The 6317-nt window shown below is 35.9% G+C and overlaps 1 pseudogene across 1 annotated transcript in view; it reads right to left on the bottom strand.

Moving 5' to 3' along the window:
* The window catches only part of LOC308422620 (large ribosomal subunit protein uL11m-like), an 11272-nt pseudogene extending 5486 nt beyond the window's left edge, over positions 1–5786 (bottom strand). The window contains exons 1-2 of the transcript in view: positions 5764–5786; positions 402–438 (exon numbers count right to left, since the gene is read on the bottom strand). The product of the transcript in view is annotated as a large ribosomal subunit protein uL11m-like (transcript). The remainder of the gene's footprint in view (positions 1–401; positions 439–5763) is intronic.
* Positions 5787–6317: the final 531 nt, after the last annotated feature.

Here is a 6317-nt window from a genome sequence, read left to right as displayed (position 1 = left end):
GTTGTGGACATAACATGGCTAATGACCTTTTGAACTCACTGCAACTGGGGTTTCCTGCACAAGATCAATAAAGTCCAAATTCTAGTATTGATGGCGAAGGGACTCCTAAGGTTATGCCCTAGTTAGGAAGCTATTGGTAATTAATGGCTGAAGAGAGATGGAGAATCACTTTTGAAGGGTGAGGGGATGCAGACATGCGTAGCTTGAACAAGACCCATTAAATGATTTTATACTCTTAGGTAGCACCAATTACATGCATGTTATTGATAATAGCAATCTTAAAAAGAAGACATGAAGTACAGAGCAGTCATGTTGGTGAGTCCTAGACAGGGAAGTAGAATAAAATTGTTCACAATAGAAGTTTGGATGTTTTCTTAAGTATACATAGAAATCCGTTGTACCTTGTAATTGAATGTGATAGCAAAGGTCACATAAAACCTGGAAATGAGACAGGAAATTTTATTAATGGGTTCTCAGTGTTATGAGGCTCTGAAAGTAAGCACCATCTCTGTTTGGTGCTGCTTTACACTTACTTCTGAAGGCAGGCATGATGGCACAGGTTTTTAATCACATCATCTTCAATGCTGAGATAGAAACTTTACAGTTTAAAGTAGGCTAATTATAGAACCCAGGGCAAAACCAGCATGAAAAAAGAAAGCAGAGGAGTAAGAACACAATTAGCCAAATAAGCTAAATTTTTATGACTAATTAAAAATTTATGAACAAGAATTCCTGGAAAGAAGCTGTGCCCATTAATGCTGATTGATCAGAATTTTAATAGTGTGGCAAGATTGGAATGTTGCAAGAGAAGATACAGTTTATCTTGGTTCATCTTTAGCCCTCACAACAGACATTTATTGTGAATTTCTCTATATTTCCTAATGTCTTTTTCAATCACTGAATAAATATTTTGGAATATACATATAGATTGAAGTTTAGACCAATCAAAGGGATAAAACTGTCTCCCAGATATCATCTAAGACCTATAGAAGGGAGATTTCCCCTCTGCTACAACCCATCTATTCCATGCCCCCAGCAATTAATTTGAAGAGTTCCTCTGTTTAGGACTTTCTTTACTATCTTACTTTTATAAGCTTCATCTAAATGTTGTCTTACTGAAACACAGAATTTGAGATAACTGACCTCTTTATTCACAAGCCCTGGTTATTTGCTTCTCTTCGTGAAAATCCAGCATCCCTTTGAGGCAAGGGTTGTAGTCTCCAAAAACTTCAATTCTTTTAAGTGAGTTTGCATACTTCTGCATGGCAGACATTAACGAAATGAAATTTTTGGTCAGTGATATAGATACTAGAGATTTATGAGACTGATTGATATTTACTGATTTCTACCTATTATCCTCACACTAACTGTATGACAGCCCTCCCTACTCATATGCTCTCAGAATAGATCATAATTATCCTATTCTTTTAACATCTGTATTTCCTTACTATCAGAATTTTAATATTAATAAAATTATATCAAAGTAATTAGATCATTGCCGACATGTAAGCAAATTCACAAGTTAAATTCTCTGTGCATGTTACTTGCTTTTATCTCTAGCCCCTCTAATAACAATGTTGGAAAATATTTATTTTTGAGTGTTATTATTTTTATATATTGACAAATCCTGTGAATTATGACACTTCAGCTTAAACGAAGAGAAAAGGTCATTAAAATTAGGCTTTAGAAATAAAACGTTAGGAGATCGTTCTGATATTGAAGGCCCTTAGTACTCGAGATCCAGAGGAAGCAATAGGGCAAGTCCAACACCCATGTGGACTACAGAGAAAAGTAAATGCGTTTTCTGTTTCTTTTTATACTATTTCCTAATGGTCTCACAATATAGAACTGGATTTTGAAATAATGTTGAACTAATATGGGGTATATTAGTGCTTAAGCCTAGGATGAAAGTGCACATACGCTTGTGCACAGGTGACAGAACAGAGCTGCTCCTAACAAAGTCACAGACAAACAGCAAAAAGGAGCAGAGAAATGGATTGAGCCTCCAATATCCCCTTTGGAGATGAGCTCCTACGGCCCTTTACAACCCAGTGTACTGTACCTCTTATAGCTACCATTTACTTTTAACAGCAACTCACTGGTGGCTATGTCTTTAGCACATGGGTCTTTGACAGAAAACTTAGAATACAAACAGCAATGCCTGATTCAATAATTATCCAGAATCCTTCAAAAGTACTTTTCAAGGTTAATCTATGATGTAACGTTATATCAAAGAATCACACTAATGGAAAGAGTTTATGATACTAAGACCTTGACATTCAAGTTTGAAGACACTTTAGACAGCTTAATCTTAAACTGCTTTAATACAATTTCTTGAGAAAGTGCTTTGTGGGTGAGTTGGCAAGTGTGTGTCATGTGGATGTGTATACTCTGTGAGCACACATCTGTGCATGAGCATGGACAAACTTGGCAATAAGCGTAGATAACAATATCTAGGGTACCCACCGTGTTTTTTAGAAATCCCCTTCTTGGCCTGGATCAGGTTAGGGTGGATGCTCAGAGAGTACCCTGGGATATACATGGCTTCACCTCCCAAATTCTGAGATGACAAACCAGTTCTCTCTGACCTCACCTGTACCTGAGTCCTAGTGATCAAATTTAACTCTTTATGCTCTACAGGCTGGCGTTTCCTTGTCTGAGATCTCTTCCCTGCTCCATGCCATATTATGTTAAAACATCTTACTCTTGTACTTTCAAAATTCTCCTGTATTTAAAGAAAGCTCTGTTCTGCATAACTTTTCATCGTACAGCTATCATATTAATGTTTGCTTTACCCAATAAAGTATTTAGCACTTAGTTGAACACAGCATAGTGTTCATTTGTTAATCTGTTATTCAAAAGGCTGGGCTGAGAAAAATGTAAACTTAAGACCAATCTAGGCTACAGTAGTGAGCTCAAAGCCAGCCCAGGTCATAAAGGGAGATAATCACCTTTAAAAATGAAAATTGAACAAGCGTTCCTTTTCTCAGCTTAGAGTGAACAAACTTTTAAAAATTATTTTTTATTACTTATTATTATCATCATTATTATTTACAATAAATTGATTTTATGCCCCAATAAAAGCAGAGTCCAGACATCTTTCCATTTATTTATTTATTTTATTTTATTTATTTATTTATTTATTTATTTATGTTAATTTATTTTGTTTGGAATCATTTCCTTGGAATGGGAATTAAAAGTGCTCGTGAACAGACATATGAATACTGGGAACTGAATCCCAGTCTTTTTAAAGAGTATCCAGTGCTCTTTAACCTTGGAGTCATCTTTTTGTAATACTGGGTTCTCTTGCTGCTCACTAGTACAATAGCCCAGAGAGGATAGGGCAAAGTCCAGAATGGTTGGGGTCTACAATCTGCTCTTCCTTGTGGGGTATCAGTCACTATTTTCTTTATCTGCCACAAAGAAGATCCTAAAGGCCTGACAGGAATCAAAACCTTTCTACTGAATCCCAGGCTGTTGGATCCCAAACTTCTTTGGCTACTGCTGTGCCCTTAAAATATACAGAGCTTTAACTGGTGCCTGATAGTCTCTTCTTCCTCAAACATCCTTTCTATCCATGGACTGGGTAAGTTCAGTGGTTTCCCTGTGCCAGTTCGTGTTTTATTCTTTATCTGGTTAAATATCTCAGTTTATGTAAGAAAGAACTTTCCCAAATGCATTATGACATTCCAGGTACATAAACATTTTCATTGAATGTGGATTTTACTGACACATGCATACAGAGACACACGCACATACAGAGACACTAAACAAGTCAAGCAAATAAATACTGGTATAAAATTATAAAAGTGTGCATATATATGGATATATGTATTTTTAATGTTCATCATGATTAGTCAGCAAAATCAGTTTAAGACAAGTTCATTTTCAAACAACATAAAATACTGCATGCCATTCTTCCCTGTGCCTTGTTATCCCTCTTATCATGTCTTTAGGATATGTCCACTAGCTTATATTTTTATTAAAAAAAAACATTTATTAAGCTTTTGTATGTAAGATTTTGCTATTTTGTAAGAAACTTAGGGAAATGCAAAGTATGAAGATGCTTAAAGAATTCTAAGAAATTAGAGAAGATAAAAGTCTTACAGTGCCAGAAACTACTCTGATGCAGAAGAAATAGATGCATATTACGAAAGAAAAATTGCAAGTCTATACTTGCATACAAACCATAAACCAATGTTATAATCATGAACTAAATATGAGACTTAAAATAATTTTGCTAGTGATCCAGACAAATATTAAAAATGAAAATTTAATATATTGCAACACAACATCATTACTTTCTCAAGAAATGCTCTATTGCAGCATATGCAAATTGTGGTGCCATCATAAAAATGCTTTAAACTGAATGCATAAAATACTGTTGCACATTGAAATCATTTCACAATTTCTATTAGTCACCTAATTTCTCGTCATGCAAATGTAAAATGCATAAACATATGTTAACAGAGATATAATATTCAAATAAATATTAAGTTCCATGAATGACCTATAGTTTAAAGTTACAGAAAGAAGTAACATATCTCCCAGAATTAGCTTTCACCAAGACTTATTTTAATGTGTGTAATAACTCATCATTCTTCTTTACTTCTTCTTTAATCTTGTACACGAGCATTCTATATTTCTAGCCAATAGAAGTATGGTTTGGTATTATTTTCTTTGTTTTCCATTTTCTTCTGCTTTGGAAGGTTAAGGGGTTTCTAACATCAAGCAAGCTGTGTGTCATGAAAAGAAAATATTAATGCCAATATCTGAAGGTGATAAGCCTTTCAAAACGGAACTAGCAAAGACTGTAGTCTAGTTTTCTCTCCCTCCAGCTGAAGCTAAATGTTTGCTTTGAGATGTACATTTTTACATCAGAGAACTGTTACAAAGTTAAACTATTGATTCTTCACCTCAAGTGGTGCCAAGACCAGCCTCACCTAGGCCCTGGTTCCAGAGAGAAGGGGTGTCTGGGAGTAGTGTAAACAAAGTACTCAAAGTCAAATCATGGGTTACAAGATGGCTGCCTATCATATCTGCTAGCTCTCTCTCTGTTTCTGTCTTTCTATCTGTCCCTTTATCTCTGTGACACTCTAAAAAATACTTGGGATTTCAGATCAAGGCCAGCAATCCTATTAGAAAGAATTCTAACAGTGCTATGAAAAAGTCTGAAAGAGTTATGTTTGCCTTCCATTGGTTTTTCTGACTAAAATCAGAAATCCTGCTAGAAAATAAGAATTGAAGAGCTCCATTTGTTCCCCAGAGATCTCCAAACAGCTGAGCTCACCCTAGTGGGGAGAAAATTATAAACAACTACTCTCACTTTCTTCTAGCTCATGCCAAGTAGACCAAAAGCCCAGTTTTTAATTTACATATCAATTCAGTTATTTATTCCAGGTTCTTTCTTGAGTATCCTTCATGACCTTAGTCCCTTGACTCTTTAAAAGAGACATCAAGTAAAAGCATGGACATGTAGGTAGTTGGGTGAGACCCTGCCCTAAAATTATCATTCTGACCACTCATGGGTTGACATTGAAATCAGGAATCTGCCTGCATTTGTATCTGCCAGTCTTGGTATCTTTCTGACAAGCTGGTTCATAGGGTAACTGCCTCTGTTCTTTTAGATCTGTGAAAACCCTTATACAATTCATATTGCATACTTATATTTTTGCATAGTTGAAAATTATATAGTTTTTGGACTTATGTTTTTGAGTTCTTTTCTACAGTCTTAAGGGCTGTAATTAAGTTCCCAGCATTTACCATTTTGCTGAGATTAGCCGCATCTTAGCTTTTTGGGCTCACGCTCTCTCTGATTATCATGGTGGCATTAACATCAGCAAGGAGGGCATTTCTCAGAGGAATGTGAATATTTGTACCTTATTTTACAAAAAAAAGCTTTATATGCATAGGAGCCACTAATGCTTGAGGAGGCCTTTGTCCTGATGGCCCTGACATTCCAATCCCAACCAAGGCCACATTGGACTGAGAAAAAAAAAATTCAATACAGGCTACAATTTCAAGAACAAAAGCCCAAATGCATAGAAAACAGGTAAATTATTGTTGCCTATTAGTAAACTTCTCTCTCTCCCTCCCTCCCTCCCTCCCTCCCTCCCTCCCTCCCTCTCTCTCTCTCTCTCTCTCTCTCTCTCTCTCTCTCTCTCTCTCTCTCTCTCTCTGCAATAGGGATGAGAATAAGGAAGTAAATTAGGAAGAAAGGGAAAAACATTAAGTTATGTTTATAGAAACAAGCCAGCTGACTGGAATTATTCAAATTGTTGAATCTCCATACTCCATGTTCCTGTTTTTAGGGATAT

This window comes from Micromys minutus, assembly GCF_963924665.1.
Source record: "Micromys minutus genome assembly, chromosome: 7".
NCBI classification, from domain to species: domain Eukaryota; kingdom Metazoa; phylum Chordata; class Mammalia; order Rodentia; family Muridae; genus Micromys; species Micromys minutus.
This window is presented reverse-complemented; position numbering and strand designations above follow the sequence as displayed.